General features: G+C 48.5%; 1 protein-coding gene across 1 annotated transcript in view; it reads left to right on the plus strand.

Moving 5' to 3' along the window:
* Positions 1-1,109: 1,109 nt before the first annotated feature.
* LOC137542352 (E3 ubiquitin-protein ligase TRIM39-like) overlaps positions 1,110-13,620 on the plus strand; it is an 18,233-nt gene continuing 5,722 nt past the window's right edge. The window contains exon 1 of the mRNA XM_068264195.1: positions 1,110-1,239. The gene's annotated coding sequence lies outside the window, so the exon portion shown is untranslated. The remainder of the gene's footprint in view (positions 1,240-13,620) is intronic.

Consider the following 13,620-nt stretch of genomic DNA (forward strand, 5'->3'; position numbering starts at 1 on the left):
TTTCCTCCTGCTCCAGGGGCCATCCTGTGCCCTCACCGCAGCTCTGCTCCCAGGCCTGGGGCTCCCCTCCAGGTCGGCAACTACTGCGCCTGTGCGAGAGCCGCTCTCAGTCGTACTGGCATCATCTGGAGTGTAGCGCGCAGGCGCAGTAGTTCTGGGCCTGCACATAAGACTCCAGATGACGTCAGCGCGACCGCGAGCGGCTCTCGTGCACACGCAGAAGATGCCGACCTGGCGAGGGCCAGGGTTTTGACTCAGACACTACTTATGCTAGAAGATCAACATGGCTGCCAGGCAACTGGCATTGTTTACAAGGAAATAAATATCCCTCTTCCCTTAAAATCAATAAAAGCATATTTATTTTTTGTCTTTTACGGAAAATTCAGTTTGCTAAACATCTGCGCAATTATGGTAAGGTCAGGTGTACAAAATGTGGCACCAAAGTACACAAAAAACAAACAAAAAAACAAAACCTAATATGGCAGTGAAAGGGAATGAATTAAACACAAGTTGGGTGCTATGCTATCCAGTTCAAGGAATTATCATTGCATGGACTCCTCTCCAGCCCTCACTATTTCCTATGGGTTTGTATGGTCATACAGCAGGTATATCCTATTCTAGTATTTGCACTGCCATTGCATGGGGGCTCATTCACTTGTATTCCTATTATATGAATATTGTTGCACTTTATTACTATTTATTATTTAATAACTGATGGTGGAAGCTTTCATCTAGCACTTTTGTGTACACTATAATTATTGCATGCTGTATGGCCCGGGTCATACTCCTGTATGGGCTATTGCAGCCCCTGCTGGAGAGGTCTTGTCCTTGCTGTATCTGTATTATCCTCTGTGGTTGAATGACATGGGCTGTTCTGTTCTTGTTATGATTTTAATTATTTTTAAAGTCGAATGACAATTTTTTGGGCTATCAAATAAACTTTTGTAACTTCTTGAATATAATTGCATGGGATTGGTTCTTTGTTCTTTTGATTAAGGAATTATGATATAACAGTGGTGCTTTTTACAGGGAAAGTTCTTTCTTGAGTTCTATGCTATCTAGTTGTGTGATCACCGGGAGACAGCGTGGCAGAGACACAGGAGACACAGCTGCAGCGTCACTTCCTGCGCACAGATTACACAGATACAGGCAGGTCACAGCGTTTCCAGCTCTGCAGCCAGACTGGAGGGGAGGAGAAGCAGAGAGGCGGCTGCAGGAAGAGGACAGGAAAAGCAAAGAGTAAGTGTAAACTGACATCAACTGAAGAAAGTCTAAACATAATGCTGAAATCACTGGAGAGAGAGTGTAGAGAGCAGAGAGCAGAACAGGGCAGAGCAGACAGGAAAGAAATCACACCTCTCAACTGTCCCTTTTCAGAAGGAACAAGAAGAAGCTGTGAATCAGGATCATTTCCTGGTTCACAACGTCTTGCTATTACTTATGGCTAACACGATACAACACTCTGCTGTTACTTTTTAGAAGGACAGTCCCTCTTTGGGAGCCCTGTCACTCTGTCCCTCTTTCTTCCTCATGTATCCCTCTCTCAGGACTCATGTACAGATCTGTGTAAATATATGTATTTTTCTCAGCCCCGTTTCTATGAGCGTGCAAATAGTACAATCGCCCGGGGAGCCGGATTGGGCTGCAGGAGGGGGGCGCAGCGGCGGGGGGGGGACCGGGCATAGCAAGTTACAACTCACCTGCCACAACCCCTGCATGCAGCCTGTCTTCTTCCTCTCCCAGTGCCCATCGCGTTGGTAACAGCGCCTCCTGTGATTTAGTGACCGCATATCATCACAGGGAGAGCTCTTACCATTGCGATGGACGCCAGGAACAGGAAGGAGATAGAGGCTGCGTGCAGGGATTGTGGCAGGTGAGTTGTAACTACTCTATGCCTGCTCCCCCCCGCCGCTGTGATTATACCCCGGAGCACGTACCTATCTACCCTATACTCGGGGCACCTACCTATCTAACCTATACTCGAAGCACCTACCTATCTAACCTATACTCAAGGCACCTACCTATCTAACATATACTGCGGGCATCTACCTATCTCACCTATACTGGGGGAACTTACCTATATAACCTATACAGCGGGCACCTACCTATCTAACCTATACTGGGGGCACCTACCTATCTAGCCTATACTGGGGGCACCTACCTATCTAGCCTATATTGCGGGCACCTACCTATCTAACTTATACTCGGGGCACCTACCCATCTAACCTATACTCAGGACACCTACCTATCTAACCTATACTGCGGGCACCTACCTATCTAACCTATACTGGAGAACCTACCTATATAACCTATACTGCGGGAACCTACCTATCTAACCTATACTGCGGGAAACTTCTTATCTAACCTATACTGGCAGCACCTACCTATCTAACCTATACTGGAGGCACCTACCTATCTAACCTATACTGGGGGAACCTACCTATCCAACCTATACTCGGGGCACCTACCTAATCTAACCTATACTGGGGGGCACCTACCTAATCTAACCTATACTGGGGGGCACCGACCTATCTAACCTATACTGGGGGCACCTACCTATCTAACCTATACTGGGGGCACCTACCTATCTAACCTATACTGGTGGCAACTATATGGCTACCCTATACTGGAGGTACCTACCTAGCTATCTAACCTATACTGGAGGCAACTATGCCTGGCTACCTATACTGGAGGGCACCTATAGCTGGCTAGCTATACTGTGGGCACCTAGACCTGGCTCCACCGGGGAAGGGGGGGCACAATTTTTACACCCTTGCCCTAGGTGCAGTTTAGCCTACAAACTGCCCTGATTTTTTTACAGGACAAATATGCTTAATACGCTCTAAATATATTATTTCTATTGTTTAAATTGATCTATTTCTTATTTTAAAATGTTACAATGAAGGAGAACTAATGATGAGAGGGAGGACCAGTGTGGTCTAAATATTTAAACTTAATCTTTTGCTTTTGAACTCTTTCTGGTATCAGTGACAAGAGGTGTGGCAGGGGTGTGTCTCTCTTAAACTGTCCTTCTTTCTTATCTCAAAAAGTTGGGTTATCCAGTTACCCTCTACTCTAGTTATCTATGGAAGAAGGTAGGAGGCGCCCTTGGGGTACTTACGTAACAATGTGTATTCCGCTAGTTGATGGAACCCCTATAGGGGCATACAGGGCCGGGCCGAGGCATAGGCTGGAGAGGCTCCAGCCTCAGGGCGCAGTGTAGGAGGGGGCGCAGAATTCCTTCAGCTGTCATTCCTAATTGTGTTTGAAGCAGAAAGAAATAAGAAAAGGGGATACATGGCAGTGACTGCAAGCCAGATAACTAGATATTTAGGTGTTGGGGAGGTTGTGGGCCCTGTGGCGCCTCTTAGTCTAATAGCAATCAGTGTGTGACGGCTGGGGGAGGGATGGAGGAGGGCCTCTTAGTGTAATAGCAATCAGTGTGTGACGGCTGGGGTGGGAGGGATGGAGGAGCCTCTTAGTGTAATAGCAATCAGTGTGTGATGGCTGGGGTGGGAGGGATGGAGGAGGGGCCTCTTAGTGTAATAGTAATCAGTGTGTGACGGCTGGGGTGGGAGGGATGGAGGGGCCTCTTAGTGTAATAGCAATCAGTGTGTGATGGCTGGGGTGGGAGGGATGGAGGAGGGGCCTCTTAGTGTAATAGCAATCAGTGTGTGACGGCTGGGGTGGGAGGGATGGAGGGGCCTCTTAGTGTAATAGCAATCAGTGTGTGATGGCTGGTGTGGGAGGGATGGGAGAGGGGCCTCTTAGTGTAATAGCAATCAGTGTGTGACGGCTGGGGTGGGAGGGATGGGGGAGGGGCCTCTTAGTGTAATAGCAATCAGTGTGTGACGGCTGGGGTGGGAGGGATGGGAGGTGCCTCTTAGTGTAATAGCAATCAGTGTGTGACGGCTGGGGTGGGAGGGATGGAGGAGCCTCTTAGTGTAATAGCAATCAGTGTGTGATGGCTGGTGTGGGAGGGATGGGAGAGGGGCCTCTTAGTGTAATAGCAATCAGTGTGTGACGGCTGGGGTGGGAGGGATGGAGGGGCCTCTTAGTGTAATAGCAATCAGTGTGTGATGGCTGGGGTGGGAGGGATGGAGGAGGGGCCTCTTAGTGTAATAGCAATCAGTGTGTGACGGCTGGGGTGGGAGGGATGGAGGGGCCTCTTAGTGTAATAGCAATCAGTGTGTGATGGCTGGTGTGGGAGGGATGGGAGAGGGGCCTCTTAGTGTAATAGCAATCAGTGTGTGACGGCTGGGGTGGGAGGGATGGAGGGGCCTCTTAGTGTAATAGCAATCAGTGTGTGATGGCTGGGGTGGGAGGGATGGAGGAGGGGCCTCTTAGTGTAATAGCAATCAGTGTGTGACGGCTGGGGTGGGAGGGATGGAGGGGCCTCTTAGTGTAATAGCAATCAGTGTGTGATGGCTGGTGTGGGAGGGATGGGAGAGGGGCCTCTTAGTGTAATAGCAATCAGTGTGTGACGGCTGGGGTGGGAGGGATGGGGGAGGGGCCTCTTAGTGTAATAGCAATCAGTGTGTGACGGCTGGGGTGGGAGGGATGGAGGAGCCTCTTAGTGTAATAGCAATCAGTGTGTGACGGCTGGGGTGGGAGGGATGAGGGAGGGGCCTCTTAGTGTAATAGCAATCAGTGTGTGATGGGTGGGAGGGATGAGGGAGGGGCCTCTTAGTCTAATAGCAATCAGTGTGTGATGGCCGGGGTGGCAGGGATGGGGAGGGGCATCTTAGTGTAATAGCAATCAGTGTGTGACGGCTGGGGTGGGAGGGATGGGAGGTGCCTCTTAGTGTAATAGCAATCAGTGTGTGACGGCTGGGGTGGGAGGGATGGGGGAGGGGCCTCTTAGTGTAATAGCAATCAGTGTGTGACGGCTGGGGTGGGAGGGATGGAGGAGCCTCTTAGTGTAATAGCAATCAGTGTGTGACGGCTGGGGTGGGAGGGATGGAGGGGCCTCTTAGTGTAATAGCAATCAGTGTGTGACGGCTGGGGTGGGAGGGATGGAGGAGGGGCCTCTTAGTGTAATAGCAATCAGTGTGTGACGGCTGGGGTGGGAGGGATGGAGGAGGGGCCTCTTAGTCTAATAGCAATCAGTGTGTGATGGCTGGGGTGGGAGGGATGGAGGGGCCTCTTAGTGTAATAGCAATCAGTGTGTGACGGCTGGGGTGGGAGGGATGGAGGAGGGGCCTCTTAGTCTAATAGCAATCAGTGTGTGATGGCTGGGGTGGGAGGGATGGAGGGGCCTCTTAGTCTAATAGCAATCAGTGTGTGACGGCTGGGGTGGGAGGGATGGAGGAGGGGCCTCTTAGTCTAATAGCAATCAGTGTGTGACGGCTGGGGTGGGAGGGATGGAGGGGCGCACTTTGGTGTCTCAGCCTTGGGTGCTGGAGGACCTTGTCCCGGCTCTGGGGGCATATATATAATAAAAGTGTCTTGATAGTCCGTGGTTCAAGTAGCCATTAGCTATGTTTCGTCTGTGCTGGCCCCATCTTGTGCGAAACTGTTGTGTGGTGCGGCCCACATATTGTAATCCACATGGACAGGTCACCAGGTAGACCACGAATGTTGTGGAGCAATCCATATCATATTTGATCAGGTGTGTCTCTCCTGTGACAGTGGACATAAAGGAGGAGGCTTCTTTCTCTATTACTGTACAGCATAGACATTTTGAATGAGAGCAACACGTAACAGAGCACATGTGATCGTTTCGTTTTTAGAAACAAAAAATGGGTTTGGGGAGCACTAGAGCGAGATATAATTCAAATGGCTTTATTAAAGATTCAGTAGCAAAAAAGTCAAGCATACAAACCATATAACCCCCCCCCCCCCCATTAAAACATAACAGAAGCACCTATTAATATGGCCATATTAGTCCTAATTGGAGTGCACTCCTATTTATAAAAACCAATTTGTGTACACATAAATTTTCAGGCCCATAGATAAGGTACGCTTCAATTGCAACAGCCAGGAATCCAGTAAGCAATAATCACCTCTGTCACCCCGTTTGCAAGATATAGCAAGCCTCTATGTCCTGCGCATGTACACATCCATTACAGATCCAATTGGGTCAAACCTCAATCCTATTGCTAGTCTTGTTTTGTATGCACTCATGTAACCTCGGACGAACCTTCTGCTGGAATACATCGTGGTGGGATACCCTTGGTTAGGTTACTCATCCACCGCTGGCAATTGTGTGATGTCCGCTCGGTCCCCTTTGCTTATCAGCTGTAGGAGTGATCTTTCATAGCTGTCATTGATCATGTATTGCTGGCTGGAAGGAGAGGAAGGATGCGGAGGCACGGGGGACGCTACAAAGGTAGCTTCCTGAATCGGCGTCACACAGCACGTGACGCGTTTCGTCACTCTGGACTTCCTCAGACGTGATATGGTTTGTATGCTTGACTTTTTTGCTACTGAATCTTTAATAAAGCCATTTGAATTATATCTCGCTCTAGTGCTCCCCAAACCCATTTTTTGTTTCTAAGATATATTTATGGGTGAGACGGGCATCTAATTTATGGTTATAGATATCCCGTTATTTCCTTTTTAAATCGTTTAGTTTTTCTCTCGGCTGTTGGTTCGTGTCTTTCAGTATGCTGGGTGCCAGCCTGTTTTTTAGAGTTTTGGCTCTACGAAAAGTACATCTTGGTTTATCAGGTAGAACTGTTCTCAGTATTGGGTCCATTTGTAGCAGGGGCCAATGGTTGCCCAGAATTTTTGTTATGTTGGTTGGAGAACCTTGTGATGAACTTAATACTTTTATTCTTCTATCCATCATCTCTCTTCAATTTCTCTTTTTTCAACAAAGTATCCCTTTGGGTTGTTCTTGCTCTATTCTTTGCTTCTTTTATTAGTTTACTGGGAAAATTCTTCTCCTTAAATTTTCTCATCAGTGCCTTGGACTGAGTGTCAAACGTACCTAGGTCACTGCAATTTTTTCGTATTCTGAGAAATTGGCCGTAGGGTATATTGTTCCTCCATGGTTTATGACACATTGTCAACTTAAAAGTGCCCTATTAAAGTATTTTTTTTCATGATATCCTGAGTGAATATGTTATAAGGTAGGATCATTCCATACCTTTTGTGTTTGTTTTATTATATACCTATTGTGAGGGACTAGCATCAACTGGTAGGCTTGGCAGACAGTGAAGCAGGCTCTGACACAGTTTCAAAGTGCAAAACTTTGTGTTTTTTATTCCACAGCAAAGTGACACAAACAGTTCAAAGACAGTAAGTCCACAGCAAAGCAAACCTTAATATGCAGCGGGTTTCAAACAGCACTTTCCATGCAAAGTCCATATGAAAGATGGTAGCTTTTGAATAATGCAATCCTGGATAACTCCCAGCAGTTTTGTCAGAGTCTCTGACTAGCAGCCATGCTGCTCACACACACTCACACCAACCAGGAAGTGATCACCTTTTTTTATGTGTCAGCTGTGAAGCTGACCAGTTGAGGTAAAACCCGGAGTGCAATTCCACCCAGGATAGGACGACCAGAAGCACCCACCCGCCTTGCTTCTGGTCAGCTCCAGCCCAATAGTGAGACTTAGCTATTCACATAACCAAGCCACACAAACTCTGGAGCTGCTACTGCATGTAGCGTCGGATCCTGGGTGCAACATACCTCCCATCTACTACCATTCCAGACAAAGTGCATAAATACTTTCTATCCACTTTGTCACATACCTCCCCCCTCTGTTCGAACCCATGGGTTCGGACACCTTCTGCCATGAGAGAATGTGTCCTTGAGAGGGCATCAGCATTTCCTTGCAGTTTCCCAGCCCTATGTTCCACAGTGAACCTGAAGGGCTGTAGTGCCAGGAACCAACGTGTTACCCTGGCATTCTGCTCTTTATTTTTACACATCCAGGTGAGTGGAGCATGATCAGTAATGAGACGAAATTGACGACCCAGGAGGTAGTATCGGAGAGCCTCCAGAGCCCACTTGATAGCAAGGCATTCACGCTCTACAATACTATAATTTCTCTCCGCAGGTGTCAGCTTTCGACTCAGATACACAACTGGATGCTCCTCACCTTCCATTTCTTGAGACAACACTGCTCCCAACCCAACACTTGAAGCATCAGTTTGTACAACAAATTCTTTATTAAAGTTAGGAGTGATAAGCACCGGACCCCTGCACAAAAGGGTTTTAAGATCCTGAAATGCCTTCTCAGCCTCCGGGCCCCAGTGTATTTTACCGGAGTCTTTCCCTTTTGTCAAATCAGTAATTGGGGTGGCTACAGTGGCAAAATTGGGCAAAAACCTTCTGTAATAACCCACCAGGCCTAAAAAAGTCCTTACTTGTTTTTTTTGTTTTAGGCTGAGGCCAGTCTCTAATGGCCTCAACCTTGTTTATTTGGGGCTTTATCAAACCCCGCCCTATGGTGTATCCTAAATACCGGGCTTCCTCTAGTCCTACCGCACATTTCTTTGGATTGGCTGTCAGCCCAGATTTTCTGAGGGAGTCTAAGACAGCCTGCACTTTGGGCAGATGACTGTCCCAGTCATGGCTAAATATGACTATGTCATCTAAATAAGCTGAAGCAAAGTGTTGATGGGGCTTGAGAATTCTGTCCATCATTCTTTGAAAGGTAGCAGGAGCCCCTTGCAACCCAAAGGGCATTTTTTTGTAATGAAATAACCCCTCAGGAGTGGTGAATGCTGTCTTCTCTTTGGCCTGCTCAGTTAGAGGGACCTGCCAATATCCCCTAGTTAAATCAAGGGTTGTTATATACCTGGCCGGGCCCAACCTCTCAATTAATTCATCCACCCTGGGCATGGGGTATGCATCAAATTTCGATACCTCATTTAATTTTCGAAAATCGTTGCAAAACCTCAAGGTCCCGTCTGGCTTAGGGACTAGAACTATGGGACTGTTCCACTCACTGTTAGACTCTTCAATAATCCCCAGCTCTAGCATTCTCTGAACCTCCTCTGCTACTGCCTGTCTACGGGCCTCAGGAATTCGGTAAGGTTTCACACGAACTTGTACATAGGGATCAGTAACAACATCATGCTGTATCACACTAGTGCATCCTGGAAGCTCTGAAAATATGTCTTTATTTCGTAACAGGAACTCTTTAACTTCCTGTTTCTGGGAAGGGGACAGGGTATCAGCAATTGTTACTTCTGGAACTCCCCCACATCGTGATTCCTGTGACACCACTGTAGCGGCCAGGGCCACTCTATCTTTCCAAGGCTTAATGAGGTTGACATGGTACACTTGCTCTGGCTTTCGTTTCCCCGGTTGGTATACTCTGTAATTTACTTCCCCCACCTTCTCAATGATCTCATAGGGGCCCTGCCATTTGGCCAGGAACTTACTTTCTACCGTGGGAATGAGCACGAGTACCCGATCCCCAGGGTTGAAAGTTCTAACTTTTGCTGCCCTGTTATATATACGGCTTTGAGCTTCCTGAGCTTGTTGCAAGTGTTCTCTGACCACGGGCATCACTGCTGCTATCCTTTCCTGCAGAAGGGAAATGTGCTCTATTACACTTCTATGGGGAGTGGTTTCTTGTTCCCAGGTCTCTTTGGCTATATCCAGTATACCACGGGGTTGCCGTCCGTACAACAACTCAAAGGGCGAGAACCCCGTGGAAGACTGGGGAACCTCCCTAATGGCAAACAATAGATAGGGCAGGAGACAGTCCCAGTCCCTGCCATCTTTTTCCACTACCTTTTTCAGCATATTTTTTAGTGTTTTGTTAAATCGTTCTACCAGACCATCCGTCTGTGGATGGTATACTGAAGTACGTAACTGTTTGATTTTCATTACTTTACACAATTCCTTCATTACTTTGGACATAAAGGGTGTCCCTTGATCTGTTAAGATCTCTTTTGGAATACCAGTGCGAGTAAACATCTGAAACAGTTCTTTTGCTATTGTCTTGGAGGAGGAGTTCCTCAATGGAATTGCCTCCGGGTAGCGGGTGGCATAATCCAAGACAACTAAAATGTATTGGTTTCCTCTGGCAGATTTAACCAACGGGCCCACTAGATCCATCGCTATCCTATCAAAGGGTACCTCAATGATAGGCAATGGAACGAGGGGGCTGCGGAAATGTGGCAGAGGAGCAGACATTTGACACTCAGGACATGATTCACAGTATTTCTTTACATCGCCATGCACCCCAGGCCAAAAGAACCTTTGTAAGATCCGATCCTTTGTCTTTTCAGCCCCCAGGTGACCCCCCAGAGGGTGTTTATGTGCTAGATCTAAGGCTAGCTGGCGAAAAGGTTGAGGAACCACAAGCTGTTCGACCACTTCACTTCGGACTTTTTCAATTCTATACAGTAACTCATTATTAACAGCCATATGTGGAAACTCACCCTCTGCACCTGGAGCCTGACTCACACCATTTATTACAGTTACATTTTCCCATGCCCTAACCAGAGTAGGGTCCCTCATTTGGGCAGTACCAAAATTTTCTCGGGAGACCTCCCACTCTGGCATAGGAGATTCACTGGTTGTTTCCCCAGGTTCCCCTATTTCACCTGCCATAACTGTTAAAGGGTAAGACACAGCATCACCTCTGAGTTCCTCATCATTTTTACACACATTTTGCTCACATACAGGCAATAATACTGGAGGTTCAGATACACATTCCAACTTCATATTGCATTGTTTTTGCCCCTCCCACAAGGTCCAGAAAAGGGGAAAATCTCTTCCCAAAATGACACTGTGTGCCAAGTTTGGGACCACTGCTACTTCATGAGAGGCCACTCCACAGTTTGTTTCCAGGGGTAAAACAGCAGTGGGGTACTTTTTACAGTCTCCATGAACACACAGAACCGCTATGTGCCGTTCACCAAGCAGGTTACTCTTTACAAGACTGCCATGGACCAGTGTCACAAGGCTGCCTGAGTCCAGAAGTGCATGCACACTGTTACCAGCAATCTTGACCACAGTCATATGTGACTCAGAGTTCCCCTGGCAGACTGTTAGAGCAAAGAAAGACAGTCTGCGAGCATGGTCACACTCCATAGCAAGCGGACAGTTAGCTGCAATATGTCCCCATTCGTTACACCGCCAACATTGTATAAGTCCTGGGTTTCTAGAGGGAAGTCCCACTCGCTTCCCAGCAAACGCTTTAAGTCCCTCTGAAGCATGACGCTCCCCTTCTACACCCCCAAACACCACAGGTTTAGTCTTACCCATTGCCTTGGGAGCTGACGGCTTTGGGGCTGGGGCTCGCTGAGCTGTCGACCAGGCCAGGGATTCCTCAGCAGCAAGGTAGGATTCCACCATCTCGATTAGCTGGTCTGCCGATTTTGGATTCGAATGGCTCACCCATCTCCGTAAAGCTTGAGGAAGCGCTCTCAAGAAACGGTCCATAGTGATCCTTTCCACGATCTGAGGACCTGTTAACACTTCAGGCTCAAGCCACTTTTTCATCAGATGAATCAAGTCGTGCATCTGGGACCTAGGAGACTTTGACGGTGAATACTCCCAACTGTGTACTCGTTGGGCCCGTACGGCCGGCGTGACACCCAGACGTCTCAGGATTTCATTTCTCAGTTTGTCATAATCCTTGGCGTCTTCCAGGGCAAGGTCAAAATAGGCTTTCTGGGCATCGCCCGTCAGAAAAGGTGCTACCAACCCTGCCCACTGGGTTTTAGGCCAGGCCTCCCTTTCTGCAGTCCTTTCAAACGTATTCAGGAAGGCCTCCACATCATCATGCGGTGTCATTTTTTGAAGAAAACAACTAGCTCGGATAGAGCCAGCATTGCCCGGGACACCCGCTTGGGCCTCTGAGCTTCGCTCAGCAAGTTTTTGTACAACCTCAGTCAGAAGCTTTCTGTCAGCCTCTGCAGCTGTAGCCAGTCTTTCATACATTTCCTTAGATTGCTCCTGCATAGCTGTTGTTTGCTGCTGAAGGACTGCATTAGTTTGCCGCTGTTCAATAGTAGCCAGTGCCAATTGCTTGACTAACTCCTCCATTCTGCTGTACAGATTCTCAGTCCAAGGAGCTGAAAACGATTATCGATGGCACTGTCCCTTTAAGAGCACTGCATTTCACTCTGCCACTTTGCTCGCATCCGCCACCAATTGTGAGGGACTAGCATCAACTGGTAGGCTTGGCAGACAGTGAAGCAGGCTCTGACACAGTTTCAAAGTGCAAAACTTTGTGTTTTTTATTCCACAGCAAAGTGACACAAACAGTTCAAAGACAGTAAGTCCACAGCAAAGCAAACCTTAATATGCAGCGGGTTTCAAACAGCACTTTCCATGCAAAGTCCATATGAAAGATGGTAGCTTTTGAATAATGCAATCCTGGATAACTCCCAGCAGTTTTGTCAGAGTCTCTGACTAGCAGCCATGCTGCTCACACACACTCACACCAACCAGGAAGTGATCACCTTTTTTTATGTGTCAGCTGTGAAGCTGACCAGTTGAGGTAAAACCCGGAGTGCAATTCCACCCAGGATAGGACGACCAGAAGCACCCACCCGCCTTGCTTCTGGTCAGCTCCAGCCCAATAGTGAGACTTAGCTATTCACATAACCAAGCCACACAAACTCTGGAGCTGCTACTGCATGTAGCGTCGGATCCTGGGTGCAACATACCTCCCATCTACTACCATTCCAGACAAAGTGCATAAATACTTTCTATCCACTTTGTCACACTGTATATGCCCCTATAGGGGTTCCATCAACTAGTGGAATACACATTGTTACATATGTCAGCGCTGCGTAATATGTTGGCGCTTTACAAATACAATAAATTAATAAATAAATAAGTACCCCAAGGGTGCCTCCTACCTTCTTCCATTGTGTTTCACCCCCTCCAGTTTGGGGGCCATCACCCAGGTGGGTGGTTCTTTCTTAAGGAGCTGCGACCAACGAAGCGAAAGCCACAAGGCCGAGTGGGGACGGTACTTCCCCACATGCAAATTTGTTTGGTTGCTCTATGTGCAACCCGGCTTTGTGAGTATATTTAAATATTGTCTAATACTTACCCATTATATCAGCGATAATACACCAGATTGGGCTCCCGGTGTCCTCCGGCTCCTTTTCTCTATTTCCCCAGCGTCTACTCTAGTTATCTGGCTTGCAGTCACTGCCATGTATCTCCTTTTCTTATTTCTCTTTGCTTTAAACACAATAGAGGAATGATAGCTGAGTGAGTTGCGCGCCCCCTCCTACACTGCGCCCTGAGGCTGGAGCCTCTCTCGCCTCTGCCCCGCCCTACGCCCTCTCCTACACTGCGCCCTGAGGCTGGAGCCTCTCTCGCCTCTGCCCCGCCCTACGCCCTCTCCTACACTGCGCCCTGAGGCTGGAGCCTCTCTCGCCTCTGCCTGAGCCCCACCCTGTGTGTGCCCCCTCCTACACTCCGCCCTCTCTCGCCTCTGCCCCGCCGTGCGCCCCCTCCTACACTGCGCCCTGAGGCTGGAGCCTCTCTCACCTCTGCCTCACTCTGGCCCTGCGCCCCCCTCCTACTCTGTGCCCTGAGGCTGGAGCCTCTCTCACCTCTGCCTCGGCCTGCACCCCCTCCTACACTGCGCCCTGAGGCTGGAGCCTCTCTCACCTCTGTCTCGGCCTGCGCCCCTTCCTACACTGCACCCTGAGGCTGGAGCCTCTCTGCCTTGGCCCCGACCT

This window comes from Hyperolius riggenbachi, chromosome 2 (genome assembly GCF_040937935.1).
Source record: "Hyperolius riggenbachi isolate aHypRig1 chromosome 2, aHypRig1.pri, whole genome shotgun sequence".
In the NCBI taxonomy this organism is placed as follows: Eukaryota; Metazoa; Chordata; class Amphibia; order Anura; family Hyperoliidae; genus Hyperolius; species Hyperolius riggenbachi.